Raw genomic sequence first — 26,826 nt, forward strand, 5'->3', positions numbered from 1 at the left:
GCCTGCCTACCACGCGCTATATACCGCTAATTCAAACACTCATTTTATGCAGAAAATAGTATCTATTTAGATTGCCTAGGAGATTTTAGAATTAATATTGTTTTCTTCTCACTTGAAATATTCAATATTTATTTTCAGTGCGTTATGAACGGTTTATTTGTTAACATTGAAGCTTTTGGTCTATTTTAAAATGCAATTTCAAAAGTAATCAGGGGCATCTAAGGCATTACTTATCACAATTTCCATTAAAAAGTTAGCAAGAATATTGAACTTGCTGGAATAAAGTTGTTCAAAGGCGAACTTTCTCAACCTGTGGTTATGTTATTTAAATTAAGGTAAACAAAAGATCAACAACAGGGTAATAGCGGTTTCGTTATAGTGATCAAAGTTTAAGAACTACAAAGGTAGATGTGTGTCTTGAGCTAAATAGAAAAATTCCGAGTTTTTTCGTTAATTTATAAATTAAGTGCACTTATTACGTTAAATACTACTTTATAAGTTTCATCGCGATTTATTTAGATTTCCTCAATGCTAGTAGATCTTTCAAGTTTGCAAAATTTCTCATATAATCGTACTTTTAAATCTATCTTTCTACAAGTACCTATCATTGTTTCGAATTAACATAAAGGCATTCTTGTTGGCTTTATCTAAGAGTCAAGTGTCACTAAGTAATTAAGCTCTAATTTATCATGGCGTGTATCAAATTAAATTAATTGCCTCAAACCATTTTCGCTGTCGTAATGAGGGTTAATTTGGCGATAGTGGACTTTATGGGATAATTGTTTTAACCAAAAATTAAGTTATGTAATTCTAAAATAGGTATTTACATTGGTAAAATTTCGTTCTTTCATAATATTAAGGGCCGATTTTCAATCGTCAAATAACTTTTATCTGAGGAATAAATTTGATGTTTTGACAGATTTCGTATCCATTTCCTATAGAAAAATGTCAAACCTCAAATTATTCCTCAGATATAAGTTATTTGGCAACTACTGACTAAGCGTCATTGTGTTCATTTATCAATTGAATCCCAGTCAAAAACTACATACCTACTACACAACTATTATTTCATAGTTGTTGTTCTTATTCTGATTTTCTTTCTTGTCTTGTCTTTTTAAGTTATATTGGTGCAAGTGGTTGACTACGAGTCTAGTTGAACTTTTTTATTCGTAATAAATTCAGCAGGTATCTTCATATCACCCAAACATAAGTATCGACTGATGACTATCAGTATTATCTAAACACCAAAAATAATTCAGCGCAACAGTTTTTTTTTTGTCCCAGTCATATATATATTATATATCTATCTGTCAATAAATACACCTTTACAATTACCGTTTCACGAGTCTTATTTTTATGGTGTTTAACTGCATTTAAATCAATATTGCCCATATAATATTATTATATTGATATCAAAGTAGTATTTCTCATCTATGCCGTCTTACTTTTCAGTTCCTAAACTAAAACTGAATAGTTCTATAAATAAAGTTGATCTGTAAGTTTATTATAAGTTTTCCTCTTCGTAACAGCATGACTTTCGTACAAGTGGGACACCCCGATGGCACTAATTGATAGCGTTGACAACGGCGAGCTCACCGTAGATGTTTTAATGCCCTCAATGTATAACTATAATAAGAAATTTATCATAGATCAAAGTTATTTTGGCTTCACTGAATATTATAACATTTTCTTTTCTAATAAGCTCATAAGCAAATAGTTTAATTGAATAATGTTATAGCCTTGCTGTTATTATACAAAGCTGATATTGTGATTGACATTATAGGTCAGTGGATATAGTTGTAACCTCCATAAAATAAAAATGATTGGCCATAAGTTATAACATTTATCTTAGACAAGTCACCATGATGACATTATTATATGTAGCGGCGTATTCGTTACGGTGTCCTAAAGCTTATTTGAAGACTGCGATTGGCAGATTGGTACCCATCATAAATGCGATGAAAGTCGGCTGCGCATCAAAGGCGAGCACCGAGTCATTAGTTAGCAGTAACTGATCTGATAAGAAGCTAACATGTAGATTCGGTAGCTTCAATAGAAGCGACCGGAACCCGTTTCGCAGTTCGCACAATACGGCAATCCACAATTTCTTTGAACGATCAGCAGCGCAACGGACACTACTCCGCTATACGTGACACAAGTGACATTTATTTACATGTAATGAAGTTTCGATTCGCACTGGTTTCATAAATCCACTTTGGCACAACACGACACTAGCAAGGAGCGCTGGATTGAGGTTATTTCGCGAACGGAAGCGGTGCGCAGATAGTGCGTCGTGTTGACAGTTGGCGCGGCGCTTGTATGCGGCGTGCGTGCGACCGCCCGCCTCCGTGGTTGACAGTCGACTGGCGTGAAGTGGCGTGTACTAAAGAAAGCTGCGTCGTAGCGCTGTGGTGGGGGGAGGAGGGCACACCTGCGGCGGGAGCGCCTCTAGCGGACGAGGCGGACGGAGCTTCCCGCTGAACTACGCAATAATCGCTTGATAAACTTTCTCATTAGGCGCGCCTAACCGTGTGACCGTAAGCTCGTTTCTGTGCATTTTAATGTGAGCAATACGAAAACATGCATAAGGCAATTTACACTTGCGCGTGTTGTTGGGGCTTGCGAATTGCGGCGCGCGAGCTTTCGTTAGCGCTTGCGCTGAGAAATAGCTGTTGCAGGCGGTTGCCTATTTGTTGATGTTGCATAAGTAATGTGCATGCATGTAAATGTCAAATTGCGTTAAACAGACTCTACATTATGTAAATCTTCTAATGTAACGATGAGATATTGTGTTGAAATTTTACCTATTAGGTAAGACTTAATACGTTTTGAATGTCTGTATTATATACGTATATTGTAATTTTATGTTTGTAAGTACGAATATGTAAAATGTTTGTCAACTATAATATTATTGTTAGTCAAATCCTTGGAAAGAGAAACCGGCGAGTTTCTTGCTGGCTCTTTTCGGTAAGTAAAGGCATTAATTAGTCCTTTAATCCGGACGGTAAACGCATTTAGACGATTTAAAAGTTACTTGTAAAAGTTTATTTGAATACAAAATCTTTCTATTTATATTGACTTTGATTATGTTACCTCCGGGGCTATACACTCATGGATTTAAGTACACTATTTAGTATAAATCAAACGGAAGGTACTAGGTGCCTAGATGCCTAGGTAGGTACCTATTGCTTGCTTTTTTCGCAGACGATTCAATGGGGTAATGTTTAAAAATTAATCATTACAGAAATTACAGCAGTTTGTGGTTTAAACCTTGTTAATAAAATATACATAAAGCAAATTAGTACAAAACAATACATTTCCTTTTTTTAGGTTGTAGGTAGGTATAACAGCGAGTAGAGTAGTTGAACCGTTCAACATTTAGGAACAGTTGGGAACATTTGGTGCGCACTGTGCAATTATGCGTTTTACCGAGAATTCTCTATTGCTAATAGATTTCCTCCAAACGAGTCTGGCTTGAGTCGTTCTTTCTCATCATAAAACAATTTATATACTTATTATATTATAGTATTTACTTGCCTACATCTGGCATTTTTATTTATCTTCGTGGTTCGTTTTAGGAGAATCAATTTCATTTATTTACTCGAACAGCTTGTAAGGGGCATAGGTAATATATAAACGGATATATTTATAACTAGCAACCCGAATCAGCTTCACACGGGTGCTTGAAAATAAAGTACAGCCAATGTCACCCAGGAAGAATGTAGCTTCCTATTGGTGAATCAAAAGCGGTTCAGTAGTTCCAGAGATTACCTCCTCCAAACAAACTTACAAACTTTATCTCTTTACAATATTAGTATAGGTTTAATGTATTTTAATAACCAAATGGTAATCTATACTAATTGTATAGGAGAAAGACATAGGATACAATTTTTATCCCGAGACCCGGGTACTTTGTTCACAGTCATGTCTAAATATGTGGGAAAAAGTTCGTTTAGATTTTCTTAGACTAGTATACCATAGACCTTTACTAGTGCTTGGCTGGAATCAAGCCTGCTGGCAAGTAATGCAGGTGATAAACTTTATACTTAAACTTAATATAATACACATATAATTATAATGATACACACACAGTACACAGTAAGTATACATATTATTACTTAGATAAGCATTAAGTTTAATTGTAACATTTTAGTAAAAAAGTACATACCTACTTAAAACAAAATAATTATTACGAAGTGAAACAATTTTTTTATTGTTAATACAATATTAAGTTCTGTGTGGTAATTATGCTATTATTGTATGCTATTATTTCATCCCTTCAAACGTTTGCATTCTTTAAAAGTTTATCTTCTCATTCTATTTATATGCGGCTTGCAAAAACTAGTCAGGTGTTAAAATATGACTTTATTTACTGAATAAAAATTCAGGTTAAGGTTATTAATACCGACATTACAATTTATAACTTATTGTTTTACTTAAAACTAACAACACATGTATTTTAAAATAGAATATATTATTAAAATTCATAGCTTTGACTTTATTTAATCGAACTATGTATGTCTTGATTTATTCAAGAAGCTTAGAACTGTAAACTTTTTCAATTGTTTTATTTTTCAAAGCAACCGGTTGCTAACCTTTATTAGAATAAGCTAATTAATGCATTTAACAATAAATACCATAGACGAGAAGATGAGTAAGATATTAATTATTATTATAGCTACAATGTAACTAAGTTGCTATATTTGTACAATTCAATAGCTTTCTTTGGCGAATTCCAAAAATACTCTGTGGACTTTTTATTAATATGGTCAAAAGGTTAGCATTATTTCAACTAATTTATTAAAGGCAATGGCGATCCAAACGTGCCGATCCTAACATAGCAGCAATTTATTCTATACATAAAAGTATGCTAGAATGCGGAGAATGTCTCAAAGTCAATCAAAGTTGACACAGGAATCTACTATAATTGCAATATAATTCGATAAATACCATTCCAGTCCATTTATTTTATTTGGCATGCTTACCTTTGTTCAAGCTCAGTGGACGACGCTGCAACGTAAAAGGCTAGTGGTTTTTTAAAGAATATCCCTTACCTACTCAACAAAGCCGATACGCAGAATTGATTGAAAATCTAAAGCCTGCGAAACCAAAAATACTTTTCTTTCTACATCGCTCAAATAAAATTTAATTAAGTGAAGTTAATGAGATAGAATGCCTGCGCCGCGCCGTAGAGATAAAAACAGTGCGAGAGAGCACTTTTGGTCAGTTTATAACAAATTCATGGTTGTAACTAAAAAAACCGGCCAAGTGCGAGTTGGACCGCGCACCAAGGGTTCCGTGCTCGGGTATTTTTTTCGACATTTTGCATGATAACTCAAAAACTATTAGTTATACATAAAAATAAATAAAAATCTGAAATCTTTTAGACGGTACAGATAAAGCCCTTTCATATGTTACCCCACTTGGTATAGTTATATTCTAGGCGGACGGACGGACGGACGGACGAACAGACAGACAACAAAGTGATCCTATAAGGGATCCGTTTTTTCTTTTAAGGTACGGAACCCTAAAAAGTGACGGCGAGGTATATTGATAAGAGTCTTTAAAAATAATGATAGATCTAAAGTTCAAGATTTACCGACTTCTGTGATCAGTAACGATGTTCTTGTAAAAAAGGCTCGTTTTATTTGCGTAGCTGCTCGCATTACTTCACATGGCATGTTTGTGTGATAATAAATTTTAATGCTAATGACACCATAAAAAGCAAATAGGGGTCAATTAAGTTACTGTTTCAAAAAAACAAACACCGTCTATATAATAAGCAAAACAAGCGGTCCACGAAAATAAACTTAGCCCTAAATTCGTCAAAAGCGTCGAGAAAAAAGATGTTTGTCTTGCGAAAAGCTTCCGAAGGTAAAAGGTTAACTGGGCCAATAAGCTTGACATTAAATGGCGAATCACGCTGCTTTCTTTACAAGTTACAACTTCATGAGCATAGAATGAAGATGCGATAGATAGATATACGAGTATGTTCAATGCTTTGAACAATGCAATTTGGAGATGTGGGCATGGATGGGGTTGTGTGATAAAAACAAGCAAAGATAAGATTTAATATCTTTTACTAACTGATGAGTATAGCCTATAATGCTCAGTATGCCCTATAATTCTAGTCCTACAAAATAGACCACCTACCTAAAGACAAGATAGCGCAATAACGTACTGTGGAAACTCTGGATGTCCTTAATTCGTACTTATATTTGTTTGGGAGGGGCTTTATGAAAGATTTTGTGTTATTGATAACTCCTTTATGAGCTGTAGGTTGCAATTTATTTTATCTATGAGTAACTGTTCCATCGTACGCATAATTTAGGATTTTTGTGTCGAGTGATGTTCAGCTATGAGATGTACGAGAACAGACGAACCAATTTGGAACTTACACTCTGCAAACACTTTTACTCGTGTGCTGCGGATATGATCGAAATGCAACCACGTTAGATAGTCCGTGGAATGGTGGCACGTTATCCGTCTAACTAAAATTTTAACATAATACTCAGTAAAACTTCCTTCCTTCCCACTTTCGCTTATCTTGTGGTGCTGAAATGTGAAAACTGAAAAACAATTTAATGCGACAATTTAAAGTCGCTCTATAAACTATATAGACTATTAGAGACATGTCAAGAGTTTCCCCTAAAAAAAATTAAAAGCGAAGGTTAGTGTCATAGCATAAGCTATTAGTAAGTAGAAGTAGTAAGTATAGAAAGCGCCATACTTTCACTAGTAGCGATGTCTGGCTTTTGTAACTGAAAAAGAGTAAGCGTAGTATAGATGCATATAAAATATAATGTGGCGGGAAGTCACTGGATGATGAAGGCTTTTAACCGGATTTAGTGGCGCTCATAAGAGAAGACATGTCTAAAATGTGAAAGTTGGTGGTTGACTGTTAAATCGGTTCGTCTGTTAATAGAATATGACATGCTGGTCCATTAATGGTTTTTATTATGAAGGAGCGGTATCACGCGGCGATGGGGATGACGGTTGATTGAATTTAATTGGTTTTTTAAACTAACCCTATTAAAGTCCTTGCGAGGGCGACGTTGTAAGTTGTGACGAAGGGCAATTTATCTGGTTCATTCTGGAACGTTTCGTCTATTTCTTACTTACTTCTGTATTATGTAGAAGACTTTTCTAAGTGAAAATATAAATTGTATGTTGTTTTATGACTTTTTCTTATATTTTCCATCTTTTATGCCTTTTTTTCCTATCATATCATACCTACTAGGTATTTAAAATTAGTGTGTGTGTCTGTTAGTTTTTTATTCGCCTTCGACCGATCCTGACCAAGCTATCTCTGTGCTTGGTTGGCATTCAATTATAATTATGCCGGGGAAACTAATAATAGTGTAAATAAAGTTAGTTACTCATTATTCAAAACAAAATTGGTGTTCTAAAAATGCTACGAGAAAAGTTCAAAGCAAAAATCAATCTGGTCATGAGAAGAACGACATGTTAGTTAGTTATTAATGTTTTTATTATCTAGCCACGTCGCGCGGGAACATGGGGATGACGGGTGATGGAATATAATTGCTTTTTAAACTAGCTCTATTAAATTTATTGCTGCGAGGACTGCCGACTGAGGGTTGACTTCAATATTTACCCAAGCTTTTTTCAAAGTATCACTTTTAGTACATAAGCTTTATTAACTGTTGCCTGCGGCTTAGGAACTAAGTAAGTACCTACTGTTTTTCGGCGAGATTATTTTTAAATAACATATCTAAATGCCAATATAAAATGTAGCTTTTGTTTGTGTTTAGAAAGCACGTTATTCCTATGCTAAATATCATCAGAGAATTAGCCTAGTTTTCCTATTCATAACTAGGTACATAGATATTATTGTTATAGTATTGGGATTAAAACTTTAGTAAAATTATTTCATAGTTTCGTATGACAAAGCTATCACACTTCTATGAGTGTCCCCAAAAAATAGGGTAAAGGGTAAATCTTGATATTTGGAAAGTAGGTATAGCAATGATCCTATATATAAATCATAATAATACTTACTAATATATTTAAATGTAATTAATTGCATAGGTAAACTTAGTCCATTCTTTAGATGTAATTTAACGACGACTCCGAGAGTGTGAGTATATAGGCTATATTATAAACTATTAATTAGTAGTCACTGATGGAAGCTGGTATGGTAGGCATGGACGTTAAAATATTTCGTTTATGATAAAACTAGCCCCCATTGAATATTAAATTCAAATACCATACAAGTATCTCATTTATATGTAAAATTTGAATATTAATGCGGCGTTTCTAATAAAGTGGATACTCACGAGCTGTCTCAATGATCGCATAATTTTCCTCTTCAAGAAGGAAATCAATACCATAAGCCATCAGAAATGAACATGTTTTTTTTTTTTAATTCTTTATAGGCACACGCTTGACCACAATCACACCTGATGGAGAGTGATGATGTGGCCTAAGATGGGACGCGTTTATCATAGAAGATGCCCATCCACTCTTCTTTTAAAGTAAAGTACCTAGTAAGTTGTGACGATTTCTGGTTTGTCGATTGTATGTAACACTTATTTTATTTACTTATACTTAAAGATGTTCTGTCTAACAAAGAAAACTTGGATGAATGATTTTAAATAGTTAGAACTGACTCTACCAAATGAGAGTAATCTTACTTTGACAACTATCTCATTAATTAAGCCATTAAATTTGTGACTAATTTAGCATTAGCGAAGTTAAAATGTAAACTAGGTGCCTACGGCTTCCGTTGATGCAGTTCACAGAATAATTTTGAATAATTTAAATAATTTGGAGAAAATCTAGCGAAGTGTTCACTAAATAAAGTTTAAACTTTATTCGAACTCCGATGTTACCTACTACATTACTTACTAGCTGATGCCCGTAGCTTCGCCCGCGTGGATTGGTCAGATCCCCTGCAGCATCAGGATTGAGGAGTTGGACTCCAAATTTTTTATGAAACAATGTCGCAAAGTTCCTCTATCGATTAAAAAAGAAATGACGCAAATCGGTTCAGAAATCTCGGAGATTTCGGTGTACATAGGTAGAAAAACACAACTCCCTTTTTGAAAGTCGGTTAAAAAAGTAGCCTATGTTACACCCTGGTCAATCCTCTACTTGTCTGTGAAAATCCCGTCAAAATCGGTTCAGCCGTTCCAAAGATTAGCCTTTTCAAACAGACAGACAGACAGACAGACAGACAGACAGACAGACAAAAATTTTAAAAACGTGTGATTCAGTGTTGGTATCGTTCAAATAACCATATGAGCTTAATATGAGGTAGTTATTTTGAAATTACAGACAGACACTCCAATTTTATTTATTAGTATAGATATAGATTTGTAAATTAATATTGTATCTAAAAAGTAGGTAGATTGTAACTGGACTTTGAATTCCAACCTACCTATTATTAACCCCCGACTTAAAAAGAGGGGTGTTATAAGTTTGACGTGTGTATCTGTGTATCTGTCAGTGGCATCGTAGCTTCTAAACTAATAAACCGATTTCAATTTAGTTTATTTTTGATTGAAAGGTCGCTTTATCGAGAGTGAATCCAAGAAAATCGGTTCAGCCGTTTGAAAGTTATCAGCTCTTTTCTAGTTACTGTAACCTTCACTTGTCGGGGGTGTTATACCTACATTTTTAAGATACACTTGTTCATCTAAAATTTTCACCTGTTAACTTCAAAGTTTTCATGTCAATTTACCCTTAATTTATTCATTTGAAGAAATATGCCTTATGGCAATGGCTTGCTGTTTGTATTCATATCCATACTATAATAGATATTATAAATGCGAAAGTGTGTCTGTCTGTCTGCTACTTTTTACGGCTCAACAGTTTATCCAATTTTGATGTTTGGAACAGAGTTAGCTTACTTCCCAGAGAAAGACATACCTAGGCTTTTAATTCCAGAAAATCAAAGAATTCCCACAGGATTCTCAAAGGCCCATCCGTTTAATCGGCATTGACATAGGCAACTTTTCATCCCGGAAATCAGAGAGTTGCCCCGGGATATTTACAAACCTAAATCCAAGCGAACAGAGTCGCGTACATTATCTAGTATTTATGTATATTTTGTAATTGGCTTATCTTTATGACTCATTCACTAGAGATTAAAGTATAAAGACATACTTAATTGTCAACTTAATGATGCGTTCCAGCAGCGGGGCGTTGCAGCTGCGTGCAGCCTCGATCGCATAATTCCGCAGTTCTAGTTGCTTACAGGAAATCAAAGGCGTCTGCTATGAGAAGAATCCAATTACTTAGCCGGTTGTAAGAATAGATTTATTTCACTTTATTATTTTTTTAAATATTTTTTCTATTTTTTTGTATTTTTGTTTCAAATCTTGTGACAGATTTTGTTGAACCGATTTTTATGGTACTTATCACACGAATTACCTACGTTTCTATAACACATCCTTATGCATTATGTGAATTCCGACTTCCAACACGTCAAAATCTTGATGCTGTAAGGTTATCTATACAGACGAGTGAATATAGATTTCCAAATAAAATTAAATAATAAATTAATATAAGTAGGTATAGGGTTTCAAGTTCCAACACGTCAATCCTGAACCTGCAATGGTACCTAATCTAAGCTCTAATGTTACATTAAACCGTGTGGATGGAACATCTATTGTTTATGAAATAATACTATGAGTGAAATAAAACTGATTTCCTTAAAAAAATACTTTATTGTAGTTGTTATTGCATTTGCGAGCACTTTAATCACCTTCAACTAACTCATTTGCTTTACTTAATTATAATTTACAAGTTTATTAAAGCATGTATTTATTTATGTAGTAGGTAATATTCACATTTAACACGCATGTTAAATACCTAATAACTTTGAAAGTATTTGGTGTTTACTCGTTAAGCTACCATTTAAATATTAATATACTAATTTAATATTTTTCAGTATCATGTAAATAGTACGAGTACGAACGAGTACCTACTTACCAGTAAAAAAATAATCAAGTTAAATTACCAGAGCGTAATAATATGTTAATGTTTCCCAATTACTATGACTTAAAATATTATTATACCTAATTAACGACGGAAACAGGTAATCGTCTCCCGAAATTAAGTTAAATAATTAATGTGTGTATGTATTGTTATAATTATAACAGACGTTTAAAACAATTAATTGCCGGTGTTCGAAACCATAATTCTTTTAAATTATGGTCCCGCGTCAGTGCGAGCACATAATTCAACACGTATTGTCGAACGCTCATTAACATTTTCCGTTCCCCATTACGGAAACAAGCACGGCTCGTTCTGAGCTAAGCCGCGCGAAACCAATTTTTTTAAAAGACAAGAGTAAAAAAACACAAAAGTTCCAGCCAGCTGCGCTCGCGCATCCTGTCTACGTCACTTCACGTTTTGCTTTTATCATTGCGACAATACGGCCGTCCTTTACTGTCAAAGTTGACACTTGAGTGGAGAAAAAGGGACGACAATGCGGAGTCGTTGTTTTATTAAGATAATAACGGCAATCTTCCGTATTATTTGGTATGCTTTGTTGTAGAGAAGCCTGCTGATTTTCATTCGGGTGTAAAAGGGTCCGAACAAGGCGACGGCGCTTCGTGCTCGAATGTCAATAAATTATAACTGTTGTGACATAATTGACCATCGTTGAGACCCCCGACAACGTAATTTCATAATTTGAATCGATCTTTAATTGCAGAATAGTCGTGTTGTATTTTAAAATGTGTATGATTGCGATAATATGCGATACAGGTTTTTTATTCAATTTAGTTTTACAAGGTGAAATTATGATAATAATTTACTTACTGTGAACAAAACCAACCTTATTTTAATAATAATTATATGTATTTACTTATTACCGTGTAACTTTTTTATCGTTACACTTTAACGTGTATTTAACCCTAGAAAAAAAGATAATAGTACCTAACTACGTAAGTACCTAATGCAGATATGGTGGTTCATTCGTTCCAGTAATTAATCATACCAAGATCATAGATGATAGAACAATTTATGCGAAACATATCTACTCGCAATTCAAAATATGTAGAATCGCGCGTATTTCTTGACATTGATCACCAATTATTACTCCAGTAATATCTCTATTTGTCAGTGTAATCATGCGTTGTCACTTCACTTTGATAGTGAAAGCCGATTTCACTTAGCGCGCATCGCTATCGGACGTGTTTACTGTTCACTGATAAAATGCTTAAGAGCGGTTAAGGTCAGCTCCTATCTTGCTCTTATCTATTACGACAAAATATATTATACGTTGAGCTTTTGGAAGTGATAATAGGGTTTCTTAATGAGGCTGTTTATTTTATACTAGATGACGTCCACGACTTTGTTCGGATGGATTTAGGTCTTTGATTTGCCGAGATAAAAGTAGCCTATCTCACTGTTCAGGTCCAGAACTCTATCCATGTGAAAATCACGTCGATCTCATGTAGAAGCCGGTGCTCCGGTAGTACTATACTAGATATACGTAAATCCCTTCGCTTGTAGCTAAGAATGGAATGCGGGGGGTGTGCTAGCAGTATGACATTGTCCTTGTCCTATGAAAAAATTAAGTGTTGCGAGTGATGCGTCTGAATGATCAATAGATACTAATAAGAAGGTTAAGTAACGTATATAAGGTCAAATCATTTATTGAGATAAACTACTACCTGCGAACTGCCAATAGATAACGATAGATATAGTGTAAAATTATTTTTCTGTCACTCGGTGTATTTTAACATTATACATACAATATACATACATACAGGCATATATATATATATATTATAGACTACTAAAATCATAACCCTTCCTTATGACTTTGCTGTAGTCGGGTAGGTAAATAGATGCCATTGTACAACTTTTTGATTTTTGATTTGTAAGATAATGATGTAAGTAATGGTGATTTATTAATTAGGTTAACTTATAATTAAAGCAACGAAGGTTCCAAGCGTGCCCAGGTCTGAGAAGAGTATAATATTATAGTAGTCATTATCTCAGAATACATAATAGTAAAGTCATTAGGTACCTATTTAAAGAAAATGCAAGGCAGGAAACAATATTCTTTGTTAAATCCCACAAGTAGATACATATGGGACGGTAATAAATTACAAATATGTAGGTAATAATAATTAATATCGCATAAAGCCAAACAATTAAACCTGGTATGTGACGCAGTAGTAAAGGAGACAAGGAAGCCTCGCTAACGTCAAGGTTTATGATACTGGAGTATTCGCATATCTGTATGAATTATATTTTAACATCCGGTGTTGTGTATTTGAGGCGTAGATTTTAATGTTACCACAAATTCACGGTTTTCGGATTTTTTCCTTTACTTGTGCTATAAGATTTACCTACCCAAATACCTATGCGTAGTGTACGTAAGTATAATATACTTACCTGCAAAATTTCACGATTCTAGGTCGGGAAATACGGATTTTTATAGGTTTTCTTGATAGACACGACAGACGGACAGACGGATAGGCAGACAGACAGCCAGGCACACAGACAGTTTTTCTTTTTGAGGTACAGAATCCTAAAAAGTAAACAGGGTCGGTTATAATATACGGGATGCTTGAATTAACCTTAAAAAAACCTAAAAAACTAAAGCATGATAAAACTCCTATTTGATATTATTTTAAAGAAACTCAGTTTATTAAGCAAACTATTAGCCGCAAAGCAAAAATTCTGTTTTTAGTAGATAATCCAACCTGCTACCTAGTTACTGCAACAAATTACTTTCCAAGGATAAAATAACTTTACGAAATGTCACAGAAAGCTTCCAAGTAATTTTAACCTTCTCTTTGTAACGATTTTTCTGTCTTTTGAATAATATTTGTGGAACAACCACTTGTTTTTTTAATAGTACCTATGTATTTATTCTTGATCCCTACTATCAATTTTAAGGGTAGGTCCACATCGGATATTTACGTCAATTGCACCTCGCGCAGCCTTATGCAAGCCTTATGTGATTAGTATAGTTTGGACGCAAAACTTGTTATAATATTGCAATGTGATCGCTGATCTACGGCCCAGACATGGAAGCGCGATCATTGCCATATGTTGGATAATTATGCGCATCGTAAATCGTGATCGGTAAGTACGGATGTTTTTGTGGAGAAAAAATTGTAGCATCCATACTACGGATTGCCACATTGACACGCTCGGATGGTTGTATGATCGGACTAGTTAAGAGTGCTCACCATGGTCGCTTCAAGTCAAGCATGAAAGCATGCTATTGCAAACAACATTTACGGGCGGGACATACTCAAGAGCGAGATGCTTGCTGCGTAAAAAGCCATACGCACCACCACCACGCAGCACCACACAAATCCCAAAACCATTCGACGCACGTTTCGCCCCGACACCGGAGCATCCTCAGGAAATGTAGACCTTACAATGCCTAATTACTCTTCGCAATTAGGCATTGTAAGGTTGTTGTTTGGTTTAGCGGATTATAGCAAATTAAGTTTTTGGTTCCTTGTAAGTATAATTTTACCATATTTATTTACTTTAAAGCATAGACAATGAGCACATAAATCGATTTCTTTGTTTTCATGTCTAGAACAAAAAATAAATAATAGAGTATTAATAATAATAGAACAAGCGCATAAGGGCAACCTTAAGAGCGTTCTTAATACGATGAATGTGATTATGACTGACGGAAAGGTCCAGCGTGGACCAACCCTTAACTTAACTTTATTTCATCAAGTAAACGCCAAAGCCAAAGATCGGACTGGGCTGGGTATTACGCAAAGTGATATCAGTACGAACGTTGAAGTTTCAATTTGTAAACTCGGAAGCCGGAGAAATCTCTGCGGTCTCAGGTAATCTAAGTTACGGATTAAAATGGATTTAATATTTATACTTATTTAAGGAGTTCTGAAATACGGAACAAAATATTAATATGAGAGAATTTAGGACTTTGTTTACAAGGCAAGAAGTTATTTATTAATAACAATGAGTAATAATAAAAAAGCCGTGATACCGTAGTGGTGGTTAATGGTTATAAGGCATCAGCTTCCTATTCGGCAGGTCGGGATTGGATTTTGGGCACGCACCTCTAACTCTTCATTCATTTGCTTTGGGGAAGGAAAAACATCGTGAGGAAACCTGTATGTCTCAGAGTTCTCTCAGATGTTCTCAAAAGTCTGTGGTTGACAATGGCCAAAACTCTTATCATTCTGAAGGTAGGCCCATGCTCAGTAGTCAGTACTATACATTAATTTCTTTGTTACGGATTTTGTAGATTGACGTTGCTTAGCGAGTCGAAACTAAGAAATAGGAACATGATATTGAAATGGAACTAGATGCCTATAAAGCGTAAATATAAAGCTTCCACGAGTGGCAAAATATACTAGACTAGCTGACGCCCGCGACTTCGTCCGCGTGAATTTAGGTTTTTCGAAATCCCGTGGGAACTCTTTGGTTTTCCGGGATAAAAATGTGTCCTGTATGCTAATCCAGGATATTATCTATCTCCATTCCGAATTTCAGCCAAATCCGTCCAGTAGTTTTTGCGTGAAGGAGTAACAAACATACACACACACACATACAAACTTTCGCCTTTATAATATTAGTGTGATAGTGTGATTTAGAACGTGACCTTTATTAGGGTTAGAGTAGTGTGTACTGCGTACTTAGTCTACTATGTGTACAAAGCAATGACTCTCTAAATATTGTACAAAAATGGTGTAGTTAGTCCTAAAGTTTTATCAAGAAAGATGCGCTAATAACATGTGTTGAAAATTCTTTACGCTTAAAAGCTCTCAAAAAGCTTTTAAAGTTAAACACGGGTCCTGTTTATTTTTCGGAACCTGAACAAATCCTTATTAGCCAGTATTGAATGGTGGTAATATTCTGAATATGTAGAAACTAACTGACCCCTCCCGGTTTCGCAGGAGTAAAGTTTTTGAAATTACCTCGTCCCATGAATCCTGAAATACGTACCTACCTCAACACTTTTGACCGAGGATGACTCAAATATCCGATTTTCATGGAATAACTTGAAAAACCGGTCAAGTGCGAGTCGGGCCTTGCTCTTTCAGGGTTCCGTACATAATAAATGAACAACATATTTTGTGTCTATAAAATATTTTTTTAAGTATATAATAAAGATTTTATAAAAGACTTTTAAAGGCTACCTACAGCTAGTCCAGCTAGTTAAAATTCCAATCTTAGTAAAAAATATAGTAAATTAGCTAATGCCCGCTACTTCGTCCGCGTGGACTACACACATTTCGAACCCTTGTTTTACCCCTTTAGGAAATAAAATTTCAAAAATCCTTTCATAGCGGATGTCTACGTCATGACTATCTGAATATCAAATAGCCCTATCAGTCCAGTAGTCTGGCTATGCGTTGATGGATATCTGTCAGTCAGTCAGTCAGCTTTTCCTTTTTAACCCCCGACCAAACGAGAGGGGTGTTATAAGTTTGACGTGTGTATCTGTGTATCTGTCTGTGGCATCGTAGCTCCTAAACTAATGAACCGATTTTAATTTAGTTTTTTTTGTTTGAAAGGTGGCTTGATCGAGAGTGTTCTTAGCTATAATTCAAGAAAATCGGTTCAGCCGTTTGAAAGTTATCAGCTCTTTTCTATTTATTACTGTAACCTTCACTTGTCGGGGGTGTTATAAATTTTTAATTTACACTTGTATACTATACAGATTAAATCTCTACAATTTCAAAAATTTACGTAGTACTCTATCGTGGACGACTTCCACGTAAATTCATAATTTGAAAAGCTTTGAAAAGCTCTTAAAATTTCTAAACTTGGTCCAGAGTACATATTATGTGTATGGCCAGACAGAAGCTAATAAGTAGCTAATATAAAGCGAATTCGTTTAAAACGCGATTTGTTAATACGGAAGCCGTACAAATCCTCGGGCACGGGGTACATGCAGCAGTAGGTATACTTTTGTATCTCGGGTAACATTGGTGTGATATAACCAGAACCTGTTTAACGGTGAGCGCGGACCGTTACTCTGAAATCGCTCAGCCATTACGCTTTTTGATTCCTTCAAATGAAGATAATATATTCGTTATTTTTTTTTTTACTTTAATGATACTGGTACATGGGTTCATGTTTCAGATTAATATAACAACCGTATTAATATATGAAATGTAAATGTGTCTGTTTGTCTGTCTGTTAGCTAACTTTTCACGGTCCATCCGTTCAACCCATTTTGATTGGTATAGTAGATAGCTTGCAGTCCAGAGCTTTGAGTTACTACTTTTTGTCCCGGAAAATCAAAGAGTTCACAAAGGATTAACGAAAATCCTATGTCCACACCGAAGAAGTTCAAAATAGATTTTCAAAAACCGAAACCGAACAATTCAACAAGCATTATTAAATACTACCGTAAAAAGTATTAAAGTGGTAAATAACACATATATTCTTCGCTGCCTATAAGACGTATTCCGAGAGATTCTGCCTATAAACTGGCACAAAAAGTTAGTAGAAGCCTGGGTAATCATATTATCCTAATGTAAACATTGGGATCAGCGTAGATTGATATGTCTGGTGAGTCACAGCGCAACGGGTCCAGCGAACAAAGCGGAATGTGTTTTTATTCCTCATTGTGGCCCACAAAGTGGACCAACAATCGAGCATTCACTCGCTCGAATAGGGTTGTGGGCGTTGCCTATTGGAAATGCCGCGTGACAACTTATTTCTGGGAATTTATAACAATCAACCCATAAAATAACTATTGTGCTGTGTTCTGGCCAAAGTGAAATGATTTTACCTACTTGATCTCAATTCTATTAGGTAGTTATCTACGTCTTATTACTTTTTATATTTGTATTTCCCAGGTCACAGCTGAAAATCAGCGCCCTGCATTTTATGCGTGTTGACGTATGTGATGCAAGATCATTATGCTGAGCTGTACACCCATTTGGGGTGGTGTCAGAGATGAAAATGTACATTTGTATGCTTTGTTTTTATTGGTGACACAAACAACAAATAAATTCATTTTCTTTCTTTCTATTTCTTTCATGTAAATTTTCGTATGCAGCGTTAACCTCATGAATTAAATGTCTATTTATCGTAGAGATAAGGATCGTTTGAAATACCACGTACATACCTACTTATATACTGTCGGTAACGGCAACTCTATTCTTTAATATAAATACGTATTAACTATTAATACAAGTAAAAGTCGTATATTTTTTCAGTTATATAAATATTGAGTATAGACTATAGGTATACAAGAAAAATCCGTATATTTTTCTGTAATATAAATATAAGGTATTTTAAGAGATACCTTAAAAATAATTGTGTTGTGTATATCAAACTAGCTGACCCGGCCCGGCTTCGGTCGGCTGAAATATTTGAAAACCTTTAGCTTAAAAGCTAGTAGGCCAAAAAATAAAAAACAAGTATGCCCTCCAGATTTCAAATCTTCACAGATTAGGCTGTTCTAGTTTGTCAATCAATAATGGTACTGTTGTATAATTTAATTATGTATAGAAGATAGAAGAAGGTAAAATGTTTGTACTCGTATAACTTACGTTTAACTAACTCAGTATTTAGTGAGTATAACAGATACCTAACTACAACCTCAAGTAAAACCATTGTAGATAAACAAAGCGAACTGTTCCAAGAATTATTTCATCAGAAATGACAAAACAAAGTAGGTAGGTAGGAATTCGTAGAATTTGACCGTGAATTTCAGAACAACAGTACTATGATTGTTTTCTCTTTTTAATTAATGAAAACATTGTAATGCGCATACGCAGAATTCTAGAGTAGGTAATACTGCTTGAATAATAAACAATTATTTCTTGTTAGTTTTAGATAGTTAGATGATAGGCAAGCCACATGCATGCCTGCTAAATGCCTGCAAATCACAATGTTATGTTCATGGAATTTGAGCGCTACGGCAAAATATGATTTTAACACTGTTGAGTTTGTACCTAGTGTTGAGTTTGTTGTATGTAGATAGTTAAAAAATTAAAAACATCATCTTACCATTAGTATGCCTATAATAGTTTATTTAGATAATGAGATAGCGAATAATAGCGTGTTTAAAACAATGTGTTGCGTATAACGTCTTAATTGCCGTCATAAATATGATTTTTAATTGTGAAATTGATATGAATATGATAAATTATTTTACGACACGCTCTTTAAAATTGATACTTGTCATAGACTTTTTTATTTCGGAGGGTTCGCTAAGCGTTTAGAGGGGATCATAAGTACTTGTTGAGACCAATAAAGGGGTTTCGCTTCCGCATAATATAAACGGTCCTGATGCGCAGCCCTAGGACAATTCTATGGGATGGGTTTTGGAACGAACGTCACGTTTGCAGCATTATGAAGCTCGAACGGATTCCCGAACGCTTTCAAAGCCGGCAGTGACGATGATAAAATTTTCATGTGATATAATGTCGTAATAATGGATATTCGCAGCCGTGGTTAGATCTCTGACGCTATTCATGGCTAGGGTTGTAAAGTTGATATGTTTTTGGGGTTCCGTACGTCAAAAAGAAAAATGGAACCCTGATAGGATCAGTTTGTTGTTTGTCTGTCTGTCCGTCTGTCGCGTCTGTCAAGAAAACCTATAGAGTACTTTTCGTTGACCTAGAATCATGAAATTTGGCAGGTATGTGGTTTTATAGCACAAAAAAAGCATAGCATAGCATATTTATAGCAGAAAAAATCCGAAAACCGTGAATTTGTGGTTACATCACAGAAAAAATTAAAATGTGTTCACGAAAAAATAAAACTAAATCACATATTAGATGGCGCAGTCAGTCATTAACTTGCATATTAAGGAGTTAGATATAATAATCTTGTACAATGGTACGGAACCCTTCGTGTACGAGTCCGACTCGCACTTGATCGGTTTCTTTCAAGGACCTAAACTTACTTGGGAACCTTCGATAATTTGGAAGAAATACTGCCCCTTACCTGAAACAAGAAATAAAACAAAATTAATTTAAAATAGCACTATTGACATACGATAATAATGTACGTAATATGTATTTTAATTCCTTAGTTTTAAGTGATAGGTAGCATCAAATTCTAACTCTGTAAGTCATACTTCGCTATAAATAACACAAAACATTGCCAAATACTAATTATTGCGCATCAAATTCCCATGAAACGTTTTAAAACAATATCATTAGTCATGATTACCGAAGAAAAGGAGAAAAAAATCTGTCACATTACACAACACAAAGGAGATTGCCGGCGTAAAGCGTTCATTTGTTGTTGGAATTTCCCGGCGATCCACGGGACTCCCTGGGAATCCTGTCGGCATGCTCGCAGCTACCTGTCACGGAAACCCGACCGAAAGAGATTGAACATCAGATTGGCTGATAGCACAGCAGGAAACAGGCTCTTTTGTAGAAGCCATGTCGCATTTTGTCATGCTCACAAATCGTTGCATCCATTTGTAATTTTGTTAGTGCAACCGATACGCTTTGGGTTTACAAATAAATCTGTTCTCGTATTCTAAGAACTATCTGGTATTTTCTTTTAGGCAATGGGCGATCCGACTTCCGAGATTTCTGCATCGAGATTTCGTAAGCGTTGTATTCATAGATCAGAGAGGATTTTGTTTACGACATCGAAGTGGAATTTATTATTATGAACATAAATTATTAATATACCCACGGTTTCGCCCACTTTTGAATGTCAGTAAAAGATAATATTTGATAGGACTCTTACTACTTATATACGAAATCTTTCGAGGCGTGTACGGCGCATTCGCTACCATTGTGGTGGTTCATTTACAATAACAAGTATAATAGTGTTTAGTATAACATTCTAAGTACTTAATAGACGGTCGAAGAAAGTATTTGTAAACTTTACTTGAAAATATCGTTTAGGTAAATGTTTCATTGGCTTTCTGTTAGACATGAGATGGTGATATGATGTAAATAAATTACTAGCCACGGATATCAGGAAGGAATGATAAGGGTAACTACTTGTAGCATCAATGTAAGACCTGGAAATGGACTATGAACTTTTAATTAATCAACCCTTCTGAGTTATGTTCCAATAATTTATTCATAGATTTACTAAAATCGGTTTTCCGTTGTCGTTATTTGATTAAACATAGGTACAATACTTTTAATCAAAAGTTGATTATTGTTTATAACAATTGTAATTTTATATATTACTTACTAATAAAGTAAAAAATTAAATCAAAAAAGTTATTTCAAGTCTGTTCCTTTATAACTCCGCGAATTAATATATACTTACTGTACGTTGTATAGAAACCAAAAGAGTCGTAATAAAAAACCGGTAGTCAAATACTAAGAACCAAATCGAAATATCAATTAAATCTTGTCAGTTTTTTGACGAGGAAGAAGGCCGTAAAATATCAAACCCGATCTTATCCTAAAATAAACATATCATTTACTTTGTCATTTTGTGATTGCAAATACAATGTTGGTTTTTTTGTTGTGTTGGATACGACATCGTATATTATGCCGTATGTTCTTGTTTGATGAATTATGTGTTTATCATTAAGAAAGTTATAAATAAGATTGTAAATAAGTAAAAATGTGACATTGGTGATTGATAGGTACACCAATTTTACACACACAGTCACGATGTAAAGGTTGTGACCTCTTCCATTAATTACATCAATGATCTGTGATTTTCTACGGGTAATGAGATGGGCCCTCCTTGACTAAGACGACGATTTCAATGATATAACTAGTTGATTCTCCCAGCTTCGCTCTATCGAGTTTTTATATCCGTATTTTCAAAGACTCGGATCGGATGAGTGCATTTCTGTACAAAGTACAAACTGATTATGTATATTGTACTAAATAGTTGCATTTGATGGGGCGACGTGCCGTCCGACACGTAGTCTGATAACCATTTTATTGTATTTCTAGATATGCATTGATAATATTAGGCTGAATAACTTTGTCGGTAAGAAAGTGTCCGAATCTTCTATGTACAACGCAAAAGTAGAACAACACCTACCTAGGACCTAGGAGTAGGATACATATTATAGGTAAGTAGGTTAGAGTAACTGACATATCAATGTACAGTCAGCAACAAAGCTAGGTTTGCATCTGCCCATAGTCGCCCCCCTAGCTTTGTTGCTGACTGTACTACTGAAAGCTGTAGTAATAATATCGGAAACTTGAGAATTTGCATGCAGGTTTTTTAAAACGTAAATAGACCCGAACGTTTATATAAAGTATTTTAAAAAAAAAACAGTTTTATATAAAAACTAGGTGATTGTTTAGGTTTTTAAAAATCCTGTAGATATTTATTGATTTTCCAGGATAAAAAGTACTCAATAGAGGAGAGGACGACCAAAGAAAAGGTGAATGAATCGCGTGAAAGAGGATATGCGTATAAAAGAGGTGGATGATACGTTGACGGATGACAGAAGGGAGTGGAAGATGAAGACATGTTGTGCCGACCCCACGTAGCGTGGGATAAGGCCAGGAAAAAAAAGTTCGTCTCCTAGATATCTCTGTACTGAATTTCGTCAAAATTGGTTAAATAAATAACCAACCAACGTGAAGTAAAGATAAGCTAGCAGAAATGCAGACACACTTTCGCATTTATAATATTAGTAAGTATCGAAGATAGTGGATACCTATAATAAAAATGTGCAAGCCACGTGGGTGTTTAATCTAGCGTGCATAAAAATTCTCCTACGTCAATATCAGTGAGTCGTCATACGTACGACTCAAGGACGCTGTAAAATTTCTGTATTTGGTGCGTCAGCGGCGATACTGTGCGTATCATGTTTATTTTTACCACTACATGACATATTTACACTACATAGTACATAATGGAGATAACATTTTTATGTACCTCTCTATTACTCAAGGATAGCAATCAGTTTTAGAAAATCTCCTTGTCCATGGCTAGGCAGAATTCTGCAACGACTATTTAAATGCCAGTCCACAATTATTTAGTTGCCAGCCTGAAGGACATACCTGCACTTATGACCTTATAGTCGAAACGATTCGGTTCCGTGGAATAAAGTCCTAAGGCACCATTTTAAGTTTAACGCTTGCAATAGAAGAAAAGTCCAATAAACCCCAAAATAATAAACCTAAAACCCTTTATCAATATTGTAAACTACAAGATTGCAAATAAAACAGTATCGTTATTCGTAGGATACAACGGTTTGATTGTCGGTTGATTTTCTTAACATTTGTAGCGCCTTAATTTCAGAACAAGTTTTTCGAGCTGTGATCAAAAAAGCGCGGTATCGTTTGTACGAGACTTGTAGTATCCTTCTATGGTCGTGTTGATTGAAATCGATTCAACCGCTGCCAAACCGCCCTTTTTACAACTGAAATTCGATCTTAAACGATTTATTATTTCCTAATTTTGTGAAGTTGTTAGTTTTAAACTATAATCTGTACCTATCTCTAATTCAAAAGGCGGTGAGATAGAACATCTCACACTAAAGCCTAAATCAAACAAACACAGACTTTGTAATTTGACTAGAACTCGAAAAACTAATTCAAGTTCTGTCTTACAAAATTTAACACCGATAAAATTTTATTTCATAAAATATTTTTCGCTTGACATTATCCTTATTGCTAAATAAATATTATGAAGAGCGCATAATATTTATTAAATAAACACGGACAGTAAACGTAGTGCAAGTGACTTTGTGTTAGTACGAGTATGTTTATTCAAAAGTGATATGAGTTTATTTTCCGTGCAGACTTTTTTGCGGCATGAATGTGGTTATTTATCTCATCGCAGAGGTCAAAGGTTTCAATGACGTACAAGTTTCAACCATTACAAGACTGGCACGATATCAGCGATAAGTATATAATATACCTACTACCTACTACGTTCATTCATTCTTACTAACTACGCACATTTATTGATAAGAAAGTTTACGACTATTATAAGCCTAAATCCATACGAAGTCGCGGACATCACACTAATATTATAAAGGCGAAAGTTTGTATGTGTGTGTGTGCGTGTGTGTGTGTGTATGTTTGTTACTCCTTCACGCAAAAACTACTGGACGGATTTTGCTGAAATTCGGAATGGAGATAGATAATATCCTGGATTAGCACATAGGCTACTTTTTATCCCGGAAAACCAAAGAGTTCCCACGGGATTTCGAAAAACCTAAATCCACGCGGACGAAGTCGCGGGCGACAGCTAGTCATCTAATATATTAATTATTATCGAAATATATAAAAAGAAAACTGACTGACTAAGTAACTGACTGACTGATCTATCAACGCACAGCTCAAACTACTGGACAAATCGGGCTGCAGATAGCTAATATGACGTGGACATCCGGTAAGAAAGGATTTTGGAAAATTCGACCCCTAAGGGGATAAAATAGGGGTTTGAAATTTAAGTAGTCCACGCGGACGAAGTCGCGAGAGTGAGCTAGTATTTTTATATATTTTAAAATGTATATTTGAATGAGGATAAAACTAAAAGCAAAGTTCGCTTCTGTTTGACACAGACAGTAGTTGCTCTTGACTGTTGCCGGTTGGTCATTCAAACTCGCTTGGACTTTCAAGTTTCAACGAGTGCTCGAGGGTACACGGCTGTCGCTTTCATATCAAATAACGTAATTAATTATATTTATGCCTATTTTTAGTGTATATGGGAGTTATCCTCTAAGTACAAATAGAATTACGATTATAACAAAGAATTAACAAACACAACTGCCATGCCAAGAAACGAACTAAAAAGTTTTTTTTTAAATAGTGCTACATAGTCGCCATTTTGTTTATCGCAAAAAATATATCCAGTGTCACTTGGAATGATGTAAGGATTCTAACGATACCCCAAACATTCAAATCTGTTCAGGCATTTAGAAGTTATGGTTGGAATAAAGAAACTCTCATACAAACATGAATCTTGAAACCATAACTCTCCTTATTTTGGACAGTAGTGTAAAAAAGGGTAGTCGTGTAAAAAAATCGGTCAAGCGCGACTCAGATTCGCGCACCGAGGATTCCGTACTCGGGTATTTTTTCGACATTTTAACTTTTGAGGTACGGAACCCTAAAAACTAACACGAAGACGAATTAGTGGGCATTTGCTGAAAGAACACGTGAACTTTGTGTCTTTTGAAATCATGAACGAGATGCGTCAATGGACAATTTTTTAGTATAATTAAAAAAAAATTGGATAATAATTTAAAAGTATTGGCGTCACTCAGAAAAGCAGGTATTATTTAAATATTTTTATCGAATTATTGGAATGTCCTCTCCAAAACCAACACAAAAAAACAAAAGTTTAATGTGTAAGGTTATCCGAGAGTTTTAATCTAAACAAACTAATGCCAAAATAAATAATTTAATTAGAGCGTGATTGCTATCACAACATCTAATTATTCAGTTCACAATCCAAATACCGAAAATATGCGATATCGCTCCGAATCTCAGAAGGAGACTGAACTAAAACCTTCGAAACACCCGTATTTATGCAAGTTCAATCTTGTCGGCCTCCTAGCAACAGATTGTATGACATCGAATGAGCCAAATATCGATTTTATCAAACTACCTGCATTAGATAAATTAATAATTTTACATTATTTTTGACAACTCAAATCAATTTTTAAAAATAACCTTACAAAAGTTTAGGCTAAACAACTACTAATTTGTCAAAAATTAAGCTAGATCGTCGTTCAATTGAGTAGCTCATTGGCACTGAGTAATAAGGAAGAAAATATGTAATAAAATAACTTGTAACTTGTGTAAGGTTGGTTACTCATAGAAATCAGGAGTAACGTAAAAATGTGCACTTCACCGATGTACCCGCTAAATCCCATTCAGAAGTAAATGCAACTAGAAGCAAACAGCGCGTCTACTTGACAGAGACGGATACTAGTCGCTCTCGAGTCCCGACTGCAGTCAGCTGGTCGTTCAGACTCGTTCGGATTCTCAATGAGTGCTCGAGGGCTGTCGCTTTCGGATCAAAAACTTTTAACTAACGTAGTGATTGCGGCCAAGTTCTTTTATCTACCTAGTGCGAATATTCATAATTTTACAAAAAAATAATTAAAGCTATCTGTAAGCCCCGGGTAAAAAAGCTCCGAAAAAAAGTCCCTGAAAAAAGCGCCGGGTCTATACGAGAGCGATTTTTTTTCATAGGTGATAGGTGACATACTAAGACCCGCCATTAGCAAATCTAAAGGAATCTTTAAACAAGTGCAAATTAAAAATTTATAACACCCCCGACAAGTGAAGGTTACAGTAACTAGAAAATAGCTGATAACTTTCAAACGGCTGAACCGATTTTCTTGGATAATATACATCGATGATAATAGCTAAGAATACTTTCGATCAAGCCACCTTTCAAACAAAAAAAACTAAATTAAAATCGGTTCATTCGTTTAGGCGCTACGATGCCACAGACAGATACACAGATACACACGTCAAACTTATAACACCCCTCTTTTTGGATCGGGGGTTAACAAATTAAAATCCATGTAGGCAAACTTGCAGAAAAAGTTAGTAAAATTATTATATACTTAAAGCAGAAACTTACTGAGCTATCAACGTACAGCTCAAACAGCTAACTGGCTATACCTACTCCAAAAATATAGAGGCAGAAATATGTCTTGATACATACAATATAACATCCGTGACAAATTCTTTTCCACACAGCTTTATACGGTGAATAAAAAAATGACACGTATCGGTTTTAATAAAGACTGATTCCCAAAGTATTGGCGGCAAAAAATGAATTGAGTTTTTTACGCTGAAATACTTTCAATGCGGATAGTGTTATTACAACGTTTGACTTCCGGGTTTGGCAATAACTGGCGGATTCTCGGAGATTTTTGCATATTCGCCCGTTTGATTCGGATTTCGATAAAAAAAATCAGGGATGCCTTCGTGTTATCTAGACTGCATTGCAGTGGTA

General features: G+C 35.0%; 1 protein-coding gene and 1 long non-coding RNA gene across 2 annotated transcripts in view; both read right to left on the reverse strand.

Moving 5' to 3' along the window:
- The window catches only part of LOC123873283, a 272,851-nt gene that overhangs the window by 91,690 nt on the left and 154,335 nt on the right, over window positions 1-26,826 (reverse strand). The window lies entirely within an intron of this gene.
- LOC123873289 lies at window positions 161-15,132 on the reverse strand. Its single transcript, XR_006797653.1, has 3 exons — window positions 15,078-15,132; window positions 12,322-12,323; window positions 161-172 (listed from the first exon to the last, which is right to left on the reverse strand). It is a non-coding gene; the product is annotated as an uncharacterized LOC123873289 (long non-coding RNA).

This window comes from Maniola jurtina, chromosome 16 (genome assembly GCF_905333055.1).
Source record: "Maniola jurtina chromosome 16, ilManJurt1.1, whole genome shotgun sequence".
NCBI lineage: Eukaryota > Metazoa > Arthropoda > Insecta > Lepidoptera > Nymphalidae > Maniola > Maniola jurtina.